This window comes from Chaetura pelagica, unplaced genomic scaffold (assembly GCF_000747805.2).
Source record: "Chaetura pelagica isolate M959 unplaced genomic scaffold, ChaPel_1.0 scaffold31, whole genome shotgun sequence".
Classification (NCBI taxonomy): Eukaryota; Metazoa; Chordata; class Aves; order Apodiformes; family Apodidae; genus Chaetura; species Chaetura pelagica.
Genome location: NW_009952481.1, coordinates 1,486,138 through 1,501,883, shown reverse-complemented (window position 1 = coordinate 1,501,883; position 15,746 = coordinate 1,486,138).

Below are 15,746 nucleotides of genomic sequence, written 5' to 3'. Positions count from 1 at the left end.
TGCTGGACTCCTTCTGCCAGATGTTTTCCAATATTTCATACTGTGTTCTGCCGAAACAAAAGCATTTTGTCATTAATCTTTCAGCACGCAGCGAAAAAGAGGATCATTGAGCTCATCTGAACATTGAGCTGTCTTTTATCCCTGGCCCTCACTAGGACTTGCAAGGAGGATGGAAATTTTCTTGCATCTCAGACTTCCCTCTTATGTAGTGAAGGGAGACTTAGTTCTCACTGTTCCGTGGCCTGCACATACAAACCTGTTTTTGAGCAGTACAGTGTCCCAAATGGTGGCCTGTGAGGGCATGGTGAGCTGCTGGCACACACAAACACACTCTCTTAGGAGTTCGGCTAAATGTTTGACAGTAATGGTGACTGATGGTGTGTAAGTAATGTTGAGAGTTGACAGTGGGGCAAGGTCCAAAACAGTTTGGAAACCATTGCCTTGGAACGTGTACTGAAAAATGAGGGCTGTGATTTATCATTTCCTTCAGAGAAAAACATTTTAGGGAATTCTGACATGAAACAGTTAGCTGTATCAGATACTTGCGAAGATAATCTGGTCTTTGCTATCATATCTCTCTTCAGCAGATGGTAAAGGCCAGGTACTAATTAAGAAGAAACAGAAAAAGAAAATAAAAAAGCTTTAAGTTGACAAAATGCTACATCATGTAATAAATAACATCTCATTTATTATTTCTGCTAACAATTATAGACTTGAATGAGACCTCTCATAAGGAGTAGATCATGCTTCCATCTGTCTACTGCTAGGTTATTCCCCTTGCATTTGCAGAAACTAGTGCTGGACTTTAAGTTAAAGACAGATCATGGAACAGTTGTATGATTAGGAACAAATTTCAAGAGCAGTTTCTTTCATGTGTTGTTACTCACAAGGATAGTGGCTGTCTTTGAGGCAGAGACAAGCTGCTCATCCATTTGCAACTTTTCTAGGTCCTCTTTAGAAAGACTGATGTTTTGTTCCTGGGTAAACCTAGCAGACCTGAGCCAGAGGTGAAATATGAAGGCTAAATTGAACTTTATGAATTAACGGAACAGAGATACTGAGTCTTTTCCAGAGAATATCTAAAAAAATGACCACATGAAGGAAGAATGTAAGTTGGTAATGAAAAATCAGAAGTATTTTTCATCTGAGGGTTTGATTCAAAATTCTCCAAAGCTTCTCAATACAAAGACGTAAAACCAGCTTTGACGTAGCATTTTAGTGACCTCCCTCTTTGCAGAGGACAGACTAGGTCATGGCTGCAGACCCGTGGCTGCTTTGAGGTATGGAGATAAAATGATCCTCAGGTGCTGCAAAGGGGCCACCCTTTGAGTCAAACTCCCAGACCTGGGGCAGCGCAAAATTAAGTTTGAATACTCTGGGTTGCTTTATCAAGTTGCACCAATAAGGAGAACACATCTGAATCTGGACAAGTTCTGCTAAAATACATGTGCAAAACAACTCAGTTTCCATGAGCCAGAAAAATGTAGAGAAGCTAAAACCAAAGAAGAGAGGAAAAGACCAGGCAATGCTGTATCAGCTAGTAGTGTCAAATGTGAAAGTTAAAGTGAGGGGAATTCTCTGGGCTTGTGCAACAGTTTAAACCATTGAAATCAATCAATGAGGACCTTGCTACAGTCAATGCTGCAAAACTGTATCTGATAAAGGCTGAATAGAGAGACTTAATTCCTGATGTATACTGATTGGTGTTGCAGCAGATAAGGATTCAGTGCTTTCAGTTAAAAAGAGACAGAAAGAGAGAGAGAGAGAGAGAAAGAGAAAGGGAGGCAGGAAGGGAGGAAATAATGGCTCATAAGAGAAACAAAAAAGAAATAATCTGCTGAAAGTTTCTCAGAATCTGTACTGAAAAGACATATTGTTCCATGGGAACAATTAGGAAGTACCCTAAAAACAAAACAATTTTTTTGCTGTTTCTAATGATCTACCTAGCAGACATTCCTATTTTGGAGGGTATGGAAGCAAATTTTGTTTTATCTCAATAAAATGCAAGCAGATTTTCCTTGTCATTAAATATATTTTCCTGGATGTTGAGAGATACTTTAAACTTGTTACTCTCCTCTTTCAAAAGGACTGGTTGTGGTTTGTTTGTGTGTGTGGTTGTTTTTTTTTGTTTTTTTTTTTTTGTTTTTTTTTTTGGTGGTGGTTTTTTTTTTTGTGTGTGTGTGTTTTTCTTTTTTTTTTTTCTGTTTTTTCCCTCCCCTCCTGGCTTCCAGAAACAAATCTCATTGTTTGGGTATTTATGTCATACGTTGTTAACATTTCATGTAAATGTTTGACTCATTTGGGAAAAACTTGGTGTACCAAAAAATATTTATCAGATGTGATGCATTTCTAAATCAAATAAATATTTTTTCCTTGTATAATAAATTTGTTTTCTGAGTATAAAATGCCTATCTGTATTGCATGCAGATGGCTCTCTTTTAGTTGCCCATGTCTGTGGGCTGTCTTGGTAGCCTCTTCCATGGGTTTTTGGTAGTTTCAGGATGGAACATTTGGATATTTATTTTTTTTTAAATATTGCAATTATTGGATTATTTTATGTGGCTTAACTAAGTCCTTGAAAATACCATGTGGTTTGTATTTATGAACAAAACACACAATGCCTTAGCTTCCACTATATCTTAATTTATTTGTATCAAAATATTGGCAAAAGACACAAGCTGTAATTATACTTTCCACTGAGTAGCAGATAGCTTAGACACAAACCTAGGTTCAGAGTAGCTAGGAATACTAGCTCTGCAAGGAATTCCTAGCTGGCCATGGTCTTCATGCCCCGCCAGTCTCCTCATAGGCTTTAAAGGTATAAATAGAGAGACACTGGCATATCTCTCTTCCTGCCCTTCTAAGCTTCCAGAAGGGATGACTCCTACTGTGCTTTGTTGCTATAGAAAGGTCTGGCTCGGGGTTTGGCAGCTGAAAAGACTGTATAGGAAAACATGTCTTTGGCAGGGATTAAAAATGACTATCAATCTCTCTTTCCAAAAGAGAACAGAGAAACCTCATGGCTCTGATGGACAAGCCCTCAGTATCACAAGTGACTTTGGCTGAAGGTCCTAAAGAAACTCCAAACAGTGGATAATTTGAGAAAAAGACACATCCTTACTTCAGTGTTGTTACTGGCAATCTTCTCCTTCCTGTTCTGTTACTGAGTATGGGATAAAATGCCACATTTCTGAAGTGTTAGTAATGCCACAGGATGATAAAAAAATTAAACCTATCACTCTGGAAATCCAGAAGAACACCACTTCTACTTAGACTCCGACTCAAAATTCTGCATTTTCTTCAGTGAAATTTTTCTGTCTTATAATTATCCATCATCTTTCCATGCTGTATTGCAGGGCTGGAATCTGTTTCTAGCCAGTAAGGACTTTAATAAAGAGGAAGATGTTTACAGGGGAAAAAAATCTTAGTTCTGCTGTGTGTAAGGATCTTTTTGAACACTCTGTCTTTATGACTCTCAGATCTTCATATAACAAAAAATGTATGTGATTTAATAGTAGACAACTATTCCTCCTTATTAAAAGGAGTATATATATATATATATATATATATATATATATATATATATATATATATATATACTCCTTTTAATAAGGAGGAATAGTTGTCTACTATTAAATCACATACATTTTTTGTTATATGAAGATCTGAGAATGTAGTATGCCCACTTTTTATTACTCTGTGTGGCATATCTGAAATCTGTGGGCTTTTGGTAGTATTCCCTTCATTCCCATATAAGAATTGTCCTCCTTAACATGGAATTTGGAAGGGCTCTTGTACTCAGTGAAATTTCTGAGATAATAGAAGCCACTGTCAGGCTATAATGTGTTTTATTTAAATGCTTTAATATTGTGTAAAGTGGAATGGATATTGTGAAAGGAAGAGCCATTCTCATTTCTCAGTTCTGCTGACCATTGGATTAAGCCCTCATGTCTTAAGGGGCCTGGTGTATAAGTACAGCAGAGAAAATCAAGTTGCAGCTGGACAGGGAAGAGGGAGCTGAGCCACAGTCTCAGTGCACTGCTGTTGTCAGGTTTTGGTGAACAACATTACAAAAGTGAATTTCAAGGAGAAGGACAGTGAGGCAGCTTTGTGCTTGCTTGCAGGTAGATTATCCCAGATTATCCCAGTCTGAAATGAGACCATTAGAAAGGGCCCATCTCCTGTGCTTCATTTGGCCTCTCAAAACTGGGTGGGAGCTGTGAGGCAAGCTGGGGTAGGCAGTGTCTGGCTTTGCAAGTGCAGATATGGAGTTATAGCCGATCATATAGAGAACAAGGTGCAAGTGATACAATCTATGAAGATTACAGGAAGGAAGCAGCAGAAACTTTGCCAACAATCCCAGCTGTCTCCCAGTTACTTATTTCTTTTTCTATTTTTTTCTTCTTTTCTATGCGTCTGAAATTACTACATGTGATTCCAGGAAGTAGAGGGGATAATGGACATTTTTCTTTAGAAACAGTGATGCACTCAATATGATTGCATTAGTGTTTTTGATAGGTACAGGTGTTGAAGACTTAGTGCTTCCTTGTTTTGGCAGCATGTTTAACACATATGTTATCCTGTAGATGTCATTTTCCATGTCAGGGTTTTCTTTTCCTTGTGTGAAAGTGATAGAGTGGCTGTGGCTTCCTGAGGCATCTTTTCTACCTTTAGGATTAGAGCTAGCTCAAATCAGCATCCAGATGCTACACTGGCAGCCCTTTTTTCTATCACTCTAGATGATCTAATATGAAAAAAACACCTGTAATTGATAAAAGTAATTTTTTAATCTTACTTGCCTCTTAGTCATTCAGCATGGATAGCCCTGAACAGACAAATATAAATAGAATCCAACAGAGACAGAAGAAAATGCCACCACTTGTGAAACTGAAAAAGGGCATAAATGTAACTCTTATAGTATGTTGAGAACACTATCAATGAAGCAGCTCAGGTTAACTAGTTTAAGTTTCTTTTGACCATATCTGAGTTCTTCTGGGAGCATACAGGTTCCCAAGAAAAGTTTGTTACCGAGTAGTTAAGTACCGAGTTATGTCTAAATAATATGATAAATAGAACTGCAGAATCTCAACAGTTTGGTGACCCTAGCAAGTGATTTCTCTGTGTTGCCAACAATAAAACTGCTGACTGGAAACTTGCCAGCTTACTACTGTGCATGGAAACAACTTTATTCTATTTAATGTTGTTTGATAAATACATGTGCAGTTATTGCTATAATAAAATGCTGTAGAAGTCTGAGTTCTAGGACCTGCTTAGTGCAGTCTGTCCTGTGCCACCTGCTGCACTTGCCTGATGGATGCCATGCTTCCATTCAGGACTTCTCCCTCGTAACTACAAATGTGTGAACAGAAAAGCTTTTCCAAGTGCTCTTATTTACAGTCCTGGAAAATGGACTGAGATCAACACACAAGGTCATAAAGTGCCTAGGGAAAACAGTAGTGCTTATTCCCAGAAACATCACAGTGGCATACCTTCTTACTCACTCACTCACAAGCTGCATGTGACATTGTAATTTAAAATGCATTCTCTAGTCTATCCAGAGCTGGTTAACAATTTAAAGTATGTGCCTTTCATGGAGATGAGTTGTTCATAAGCTCTGTAGAGCATTGATTTTAATTGACTTGAAACAACAGAACATTTGATAGTTGGTTTGTATTTCAGAAAAAGATACACATGCATGAAAGAGTTGGCTAATTTGTGTGGTTGAATGGAATGAGAGGAGTAAATAAATGTCCTCCAAGCATGGCCTTTCCAACTGAAGGAAATATAGCAGAAAACCAAGGGTCTGGGTTTTGCGGCTTTAGAAGAATAAATCTTACCCAGAAAAATAATCATGCTCACTTTAATGGGAACAGCAGCACATCTGACTGGAGTACTCTTAAAGGAGTAATGGAATCAGACCCAGACTGCCCAGGGAGGTTGTGGAGTCTCCCTCACTGGAGACATTCAAAACCCACCTGGATGAGTTCCTGTGTGATGTACTCTAGGTGATCAACTCTAGGGGGGTTGGACTAGATGATCTCTCGAGGTCCCTTCCAGCCCCTAAGATTCTATGATTCTATGATTCTATATACACCTGCTAGTTTTTACCCAAAGAGCCATTGTCTAAAGCAGCCACAACAAGGGGAAAAGAATTCCCACTTAGAAAAAAAATAATAATGAAGAGAGGTTGATTTATTCCTAATTTAAAATACATCAGTCAGCAGTCTTGGATCTGATAGATTGTGATCTTGCAGGACTCAGTGGGTTTAGAGGGACTATGTTGACCACTGCCCATGGTTATGTATATATGTGGTAGATGCAATATTAAAATTTCCAGTCGGTCATACACAGAATATATCAAGTTCTGAGTACATGTAAATGATACACAGATTGGATCAAAATGGGTGTCTTACATAATCGCTAACATTAGAAGAATTTCATAATATGTGGGGGGTACCATAGTGCCAAACAGAGTTTGAACAGAGCTATATTAAGCCAGATAGTGCTGTAATGTGGACCCAGTCACTTATCTGAAATACTCTTGTGGAGATGTTAGGGCACTTATGGCTCGGGACTTGACTGTTGCTGCTCCAGGTTGTTCCTGCCAGGGCAAGATGTGGATGTTTCTGGACTGCAGCTTGGGTGGCTGAGGGAGTAATATGGGTGTGTGATGTGAGGGGAGAGGCCCAGCACTCAGCAGTCGCTGCCCCTCCTGCTCTCATCTCTCCCTTCGCCCTGCCTGGCTGCAGGTGCAGGCCAAAGAAGCAAAAGGGCCATGCTCATTCTGCTGCTGCTGCAGGTTGCCACAATTAATTGTCTACTTTGCCCATAGCTGGGACTGATGCTGCTCACAGGTGCTACAGGTGTGTGAAACAGATAATTAGTGCACCAGGATTTCACACAGCCTGTCTCTAACCAATGCACTGTAAGCCTCTTCTGCTGGAGAAGGCTGCACCTCTGACTCTGCAGCAGGCTTATTTCTCTATCTGCATCTCAGTCAGACAGGTGATTGTTTTACTAGATGGACAAACTCTGTGTCTCTAAAATTCAGCATGAAAGATACTGTGAACAAAACAACCTGTCACTATTCTCTCCTATATCAGTATTTTAATGACTGATAATGCTTCCTCAGCTTGTCCTGTGTTCAACGATCCTTTCCTCTATGCTCTGTGCATTCCTGTTGCTTAGTATCATTTGTTTTTATTTTGGTCTTTCTAGGACAGGCTGTGTAGAGATCGAGCCCAATCTGGCTTCCTCTAAAGTCTGAGAAAATATTGGCCTTGAACCAGCAAAGCACTTACGGTCCGATAATGCTCCTATAAAATTCAATGGCAAGACTCCCACTCACTTCAGCAGTGCAGCTCAAAGCACTGGGATTACTCAGTTGCTTGAAGTTATGCCTGTGCCTGAGTATTTTGTTGTGTGGAGCCCTAACCATTAAAAGAAGGTCTGGAAACAGGCACTTCCGTCGAGATGGCCACTAAATATTGATCATCAAATATTTTCTCAGTTGAAGTGAAAAATTAGAACAGCAATGACCTTTTATGCCCCAACAGCATTGATACTTGGCATGAAGACTCAGCCTTTTTCATCTGCTTTGGGAGAAGTTCCAAGTTACAATGGTGTTATTTAATGTCTTTGATATCAGAAATAAATTAATTGTGGGACATTTTAGAAATTGAATAGAAATGGAAACTGAAAATTCTTTCCCAAACATGAAATTCAAAATTAAGTTGAGTTCTGTGAAGAGACACATTACTTGCAGGACTCCTGAGACACAGCCATGGAGTCCCATCTGCTTTACCTCACAGTATTCAACTTTTGGCTCCAGTGGTATCAAAGTATGTAAAGAAATGTACTTTTTAGCACTGATGCCTGTTGACATCTCCTTTTGCTTTACTCCACAGACCAGATACATTTTTGGTATGGTTATTAGATTGTCAGCCCAGCCTTGTTCCCAGTGGCAGTTCCCATGGAGGGGCATGTAGACTTAGACACTTAATGGTTTGGTGCAAAAGCCAGTATGCTCTGTGGGAAGTGGAAACATACTAAGCTTTGGACAGGCCCATATCAGTAACATTTAGGCAAAAGCGTAGCATCTAGAATCATAGAATGGTTAAGGTTGGAAGGGACCTAAAAGATCATCAGCTTCCAACCCCTCTGCTACGAGCAGGGACATCTCACACTAGACCAGGCTGCACAAAACCTCATCCAACCTGGCTTTGAACACCTACAGGGAAGGGGCTTCCACAACCTCCCTAGGCAACCTATTCCAGTGCCTTCCTACCCTCATGGTGAATAATTTCTTCCTGATGTCCAACTTAAATCTCCTCTCTCTCAGTTTAAAACCATTACCGCTTGTCCTATCACTGCCCTCTCTGGTGAAAAGCCCCTCCCCAGCTTTTCTGTAGCCCCTTCAGGTACTGGAAGGTGCTATAAGCTCTCCCTGGAGCCTTCTCTTCTCTAGGCTCAACAGCCCCAACTCTGTCAGCCTGTTTCCATAGCAGAGGTGCTCCAGCTTTCTGATGATCTTCATGGCCCTTCTCTGGATCCTCTCCAACATCTCCATGTCTTTCCTGTGCTGAGGGCTCCAGAACTGTACACAGTACTCCAGGTGCGGTCTGACCAGAGCATAGTAGAGGGGCAGAATCACCTCCCTGGCTCTTCTGGCCACACTTCTTTTGATGCAGCCCAGGATGCAGTTGCTCTCTGGGCTCCAGCACACACTGGTGGCTCATGTCGAGCTTCTCATCTACTCCCACTCCCAAGTCCTTCTCCTCAGGGCTGTTCTCCAGCCATTCTCCCCCCAGACTGTATCTGCCTGGGGTTGCACTGACCCAGGTGCAGGACCTTGCACTTGGCCTTGCTTGTTTTTTACCACACAGTTTTGCTCTAAGTAAAGATATTACAATTGCAATATTGGCAACAATTCATACCAAGTATTTTTGAACCTCACCAGACTGCTGTTACCTCTCAAAAATGATGGACAAAGGGTTAGCAACTGCATCTGCCAGCTCCATCAGGACCCATGGATGGACCCCATCAGGTCCCTTGACTTGTGCACCTTCAAGTTCTTTAGATGGTCATGAACCTGTACTTCCCATACAATAGGGGGTGCTTCCTTCTCCCAGTCCCTGATTTCACCTGCTGTGGTCTTTGCAGTGAGACTGGAGCACTTGCTAGAGAAGATTGATGCAAAGAAGTCACTGAGGACCTCAGCCTTCTCAATATCCTGCGTAGCTAGGTCTCCCATTTCCTTCAGGAGAGGGCCTACATTCTCCTTGGTTGTCCTTTTCTCCCCAGCATACCCATAGAAGCTTTTCTTATTGCTCTTTACATTGCTGGTGAGATTTAATTCCATCTGGAATTTGGCTTTCCTCATCTGATCTCTAGCTGCTTGGACAACCTCTCTGTAATCCTCCCAGGATACCTGCCCTGGCTTCCACCCTCTGTATGCTTATATCACAGCTAGTTTTGTGTAAACCCAGCTGCATCACATATTCAGGGTGAGCAATGTTGTCTTTGCTGGTGTCAGTGGAAGTTTTGCCATTGAATTATTCTGAGCCATGGTTTTGCCCACAATATATATGTCTTCTTGGTAACCTGACCTCTAGGTAACCTAGCTTCCAGATATTTAACACTCTGGTGTTACTGGACTTATTCAAGAACTCCATTTTAAATTCTAATTTTGCATAAGCTAATGCACAAAAATGCACCCAAACAAAACTATCTGGTTCCCATATATACTCACTGTAACAAATTGAAATTGAGGATAGTGATACAGTTATTTCATATATTTGTAGTACCTCCTGCTCTTCATCTGATGAATGACTGCTGCTACCACTTGAACTGAGGCCCTTGACACCTGAGCTGTTGAAAACCATGCATGTAAAATCTGAGGTTACCAAAAAGTAGTGCTTTAAAAAGTGCAGGGTGTTCTGATAGTCATCAGATCCCTTTCAGCAACTGTTCTGCTTTGCATTCTGCCCACAGAGAATGTGTATTTATAAAAAAGGAGTTAAAAAGATCAGCATAAATAAATATGCCTAATCCCTAACAAAAGAACTACCAAGAATAAAAATCTACAAATAAAAGTAAAAGAAAAAAGGATTGATGCCATCATTTTCTTGCAACACTGCTACAAATCTGCATGTATTCTTTGCCTTTTCACTGGAAATGCTAAACTGCAGCCCTTGGAAAAGAAGTTTCATATAAACTAGGAAGTAATAAAACCTCATGCAGCTGGCAGGTAGCTGCCAACCAGGAACTCTCGGCTTTGGCTCCTGGCTGTATTTCTGTTCTGCTGTCTGTCCTAGGGTGTATTTGTTAAGAGGAGACGCAGTGGATTTTACTACACCAGCTCTTCTGCGTTTGCTTCCTTTGTATCTTCTTGTCTGTTAGGGGATAACAGAGCTCCAGGGAACCCATGGGCACCTCCCCATGACAGCGGCTACATTCTTAAAGGAAAAGAAAGCCCCATACATAAATTATGTGTGCTAATGTACTGTTCATCCCACGCTCCCCATGACATCCATAATCACCCAGCAGGACTCAGTGTGTTTCAAGTGAACATGAGCCATCCTAGTTTAAATCAACGTGTCCAGTCACTTTGCACTGTCTCAGTCTTGACACTTATCCATCGTGTTGCATGACAGTGAACAGCTGAGAGAATAAATCAGGGATCCTGGACATGACAAGAACTCACTTGACCTTACTTGACTTGACCTATAATATCTTGTTGGTGCAGGAGGACAGCAGGCTTTCTCTAGTAAAGTAATCATATCCTCACTAATTTTTCTTCTTCCTATTCAGAACATGCTGTTGTGTGTGTATGGAGTGAGGGGATTTGTGAGGGAGGAAATACCTTTTCCTTCTTGAAGATTATTCTAGGAAACCACAATATAAATCTTTATTCTGCACAGAAGTATGTGTCCTGGGAAAAATGTTAATAGAAAAAAAACTTGTATAAACTGCATTGGAGGGAGAGTGAGAAAGGTCCAGTGCTTTATTCCTGAACCTGATCATTATTTGCACGGGAGAGACTGGGGAAATGTAAGTTTTAATGACTGTGTTTCTAGAAATGATCCAGAGTTTTAACCTTACAGGCAAAATAAGAAAACAATAGCAATAATTACTGCAAGAGAACTAAAAAACAGGACAAATTTCTTAAACTTGTACACTGCAGCTTTTCTGTGCATTGGAAGTCTGACTCAGCCAAACTTGTGTATGGGGGGAAGCATTCAAAACCTAAAGGTACATGAGGTCATTGCACATATACACTTCCCTGTGCCAGAATGGAGGCTATTGGGAGACTTAGTGAGCTGGACCATCAGACATCTATTTCTGCATCTTCAACAGGCAGATATCAGATAGATGAAAGGGATGCTAATGAATGCTGCTTAGATAGTATGATACATGAAAAAAACAGTAGCAGCACACTACCAATGGATTTGTTTTTTACCACACAGTTTTGCTCTAAGTAAAGATATTACAATTGCAATATTGGCAACAATTCATACCAAGTATTACTTTAGGTGATGAGGCATCTTTAGCATGCTCAGCCCTAGCAAGCCAAACCCTTACAGTAATATAAAATGTATTTCAGTTTAGCCGCTGCAGTTCCTTCAAGTCCCTTCAGACTGAGATGTTGCCCATTTAATTTCTTGTGCTGTTTTCAATGTTCTGTCAAAACAGCTTTCCATCTAATGGAACCTCTTGTGATTTCTGAAAAAATTCAGTAGTAATATGACCAGAAATATAATTTTCCCACCTTAAGTCCTAGTGAATTATTAAATAATGTATACCATTAATTCTCACATTGAAATTTCTTACGGAGGTTTAAGACCTGCTGGACTCAGCTCCCAAATATTTGAAATGATGGTATTCATATGTTTTATATACAAAACTTTGGCATGGATTCTTCCCTTTGTTTCTAAGCTTTGGATGCTCATGGTCATGCAACAGGTTTTTCCTTTATAATATGGGTGTATTTATTTTTAGCTATTTAGTCATCAATAATCTTGCCAACATATATTAATTTTTGACATATGATATCTGAGTCACACAGTGCCTATATTTTCTGGAAATAAGATGCAGTATCAAAGTACTTTGACACAGTATCAGTCCTCACTTATCTGATGTGAGGCACAACTGTGCAAGAGTGATTTTAGTTTACTAGAGATAAACTATCCATGCCAGCCTGAAAAAATCATACCTATTTTTGAAGAGGCAACTGTTTACTTTCATCCAGGGTCAGAGAAGTGTTACAGCTTTGATAATAGTCATGTGCACAGAGAATATTACATTTTATCTTTCTAAAGCTTCTAGGGGCAAAGGCAAAATTCATTAGATACATTACATGAAGGCAACAGCAAAAGCTTACAGTTTCAGGGTTTTGATTTTCTTTCAGACACTTATTCATCCAATACTTTTGATTTATTCATATGTTGGTTAGTGGGGTTTTTTTTGTCTTGCAGAATTCTGGGTTTATCCTAGGATATCAGCTTGGTACTGCAGAAAAGAGAATGACAGCATCTTAGTGAGTTTTCTACTGGCAAGCCTCCACCAGCTCCAGTGAAGTTATGCTTGTTTACGTGCTCTGAAAATTTGGCTCAGTGCCTGGATATGTGATAAAAGTTATCTACCTGCTCCTGTTTTTTCAGATAGAGACATCCTGTGCATATCTTGGCTTTCTTCTTTCATTCCATTTAAGATAGAGGGGGAATATAGATAAGGAAAGCCTAGCAGATATGAATAGTGGAAACCATGAAACTGTTATGACTTTAGCAGGAAACTGCTTTTAAAAGGAGGGCTTGGAATTATTATTTTTTTGTAATGGCAGAAGGATTGGACGACAAAAGAGGCTCTTCTAACATAAAATAGATACTGAGGTCTTAATTTGTAACCATTTCCTTTGCCCAACTATTGCAAGCTTGTTTTGGAAAGACTACTTTCACATTTATGCCATTTTATGGAAAAATACAAAAACTTTTGTGTCCTGGAAAGCTCATCTCTTTCTCCAGCCCTAGTGCAACATGTCAGTGGCGGGGAGCACTCTCTAGATGGCAGGTCTGCCTGCAAGCTTCTTGTGGTTTGTTGTTGTTGCTGTTGTTTGTTTTGTTGTTGCTGTTGTTTTGTGGTGGGTTTTTTTAGTAGCCAGAGGTTGCAGTCCACCTTTCTGCAAAGCAGGAGTCCTGACTTGTGACTGGTGTGGAGCTGTGTGCACTCTTCTGCTACATGTCAGGGAACGTATTTTGCTAAATTCTGCTTCAACACAACTTATATTTTGGAATTATGTGTTTGAGGTTTCTGTGGATCTTCTTAAATTACTCATTTATAACAAAACTGCATGGTGTAAATCGTAATTCATTTTCCAGATTTTTTTTCCAGTGAGGCAACACTTACAAATTTAAAGTACTATTTTCAGATGCAAAAAAGGTCTCAGTAATCCAGTTCCATGTCTTAAGACTTTAAAAGATAACTTTTATTTTGAATGATTCAGGTCTAATGGGAGTTCTTATTTTCTGCTGTGTAATCTGAATCTTGGCATTTTCCTTCTGAGACAGAATATAATTATCTGTTATATTATACCAACTTTAACTGATTTTACAATAGGGAATTTGGGTGCAGGTGCTCAAAGCAAAGGGAAAAACCAGAAATATGATGTAACGATAGATAGATCTTAAGAGTTGTATTTCAGAGCATTATTTTACCACTAATATCTATGGACATAAATTCTGATAGATGTGAAAATCACATTTTTCAAAAAGATCACTACGTCCTTTTATTATTTTTTTTCCAGGTTCAGGAAAAATATTGACCAAAATGAATTTCATTGCTAAAAGAAATATTTTGCACAAGAAGTGATATGTTTTAAGGACATGTGTTTAGTGTCAAACATCACTGCTAAACGTGTGTTTCTTTTTAACTCAGAGCTTATGACAGGTTAGCTTTAACTTAACCCTGTTTTGAGTCATAAACCCTGTTTTCTGTCATAAACCCTGTTTCCTGTGTAAAAGCAATGGCAGTTACTGTACAGGTGTGTGTGATGTGGCCAAAACAGAAAACTGTAAAACTAGCAAGAGACAACTGAAAAAGGACATGGTGCGTTTGACTGGATTGTCCCAAGTCATCAATAAATATTATCCTTTTATATAGCAGGACAAAATCCAGAGAGAGTGCATTTCATTGCTAGCAAATTAAATCTGAGTTGCAGTAGAAAGATCTTTACAAGAGTGTTATATCTGATGTTCAAAAGAGGCAGATGGCAGCTCATAGTGATCTAGGATGACAGCAGGAGACGGGTGGCCTCAGGAAGTCAGGTCCCATGAAGTGCTAGAACTTCATGATGTGCTGCTAGAGTCATGGTTAAGGTTAGGATTTTCAGGGGAAGCTATTCAGTTCACATCATACAAGACCTCTGCAGCAAGGGAGCTCTGCTGAGAGGAGACCGTCCACCAGCTGGTGGAGAATCCCAGGGCTTGATGTATGCACAAATGCCGACACCACTGGAGCACCCTGGCCGGGTTTTAGAAAGAAAACAGAAGCCTGACGAGGGCTGCCTGCTGGCGGGACTGGGGTCAGGCTCTATTTGGAGCTCTGACTCGGGCGGATGCCGTGGCTCTGGAGAGGGGACAAGAATTCGGCCACGCTCCTGCAATTAGCATTTCCAGCTCCAAGTGGCTCCCGCTCTATGTGTGCTTTCTTGGATGGCCCTTCTGAGAGGTCTAACTTTGCATGTGCTCAATGGGGAGAGGCTTAGCACCCAGCTCTAGGTTTTGAATTTCACAGAAGAAGCCAGATGCTTAGAAGCCAGGTATTCAGTGCCTAATCTGCAGGGGTTAACTCTCTTATTGGATCTACCTGCAAGAATTTGACCCCGAGGATCACAGATCCAATTAGACATTGTAGGAAATGGACACCCCTCCCCCCCGGCATGCATTTTAAAATAGTTACATATATAGGTCCACGGCAATTCTTTGTGCTGCTGGCATGTGTGGGGATTCCAGCGATAAGCCCCCAGCAAGCTATATGCACCAAGAGAGAGGTTCTGCTTTGGAATGCCACAGGCAAATTTAATGGCATGCTGCAACCTCCTCTTCTCTGCTGGGAATGTTTTCTTCATTTGCCCCTCACTTCAAATCAACTAAGAACTTTGTTGCAGAGCAGAGAAGTAAATGATGCTTAAATGAGTTCCTCTTTTAAACTTCGCTAACGAGTTTCACATTGTTATTATCTATGCCTCTATATTCTGAAATTAATGAGGCTTTCTCCTGAGAGCTGAGGGATCAGGCTGACAGAACGTGACTTTAATAGCGAGGGAAGAACAGCAAAGACTTCACATCAGTGTGTGGCTTTCTGCTCATCCACCTACACGCGGAGACAACTGTAGAAATGAGAGTCAGTCAAATTGCTCCTAATTCCTGCACACGACACAGCACTGCTTTCTGCGTTCCTACCGGGCTTTTCCTGCTGGGTTTTCTGCACGGCCCATCCCGAGGCGCTGTGACGAGGTCCCCTTCCTATCCGGAAGGCAAGCAGCCGTCTGGTGGCTTATTAACACATGCGTTAATAAAACGTTCTGCGGACCCTGCAGGAACGCCCCAGCCCCTGGCCGGGGCCTGACACCGGCTGTGGGGACACTGCCCGACACCCCTCCAGGGGTGACGCTCCCGGCCCTACAGGCGCCCACCCTGGGCCTGCGTTGCTAGGAAACCCGCGGTCGCGTAGCAACCACCTGCCCGCCC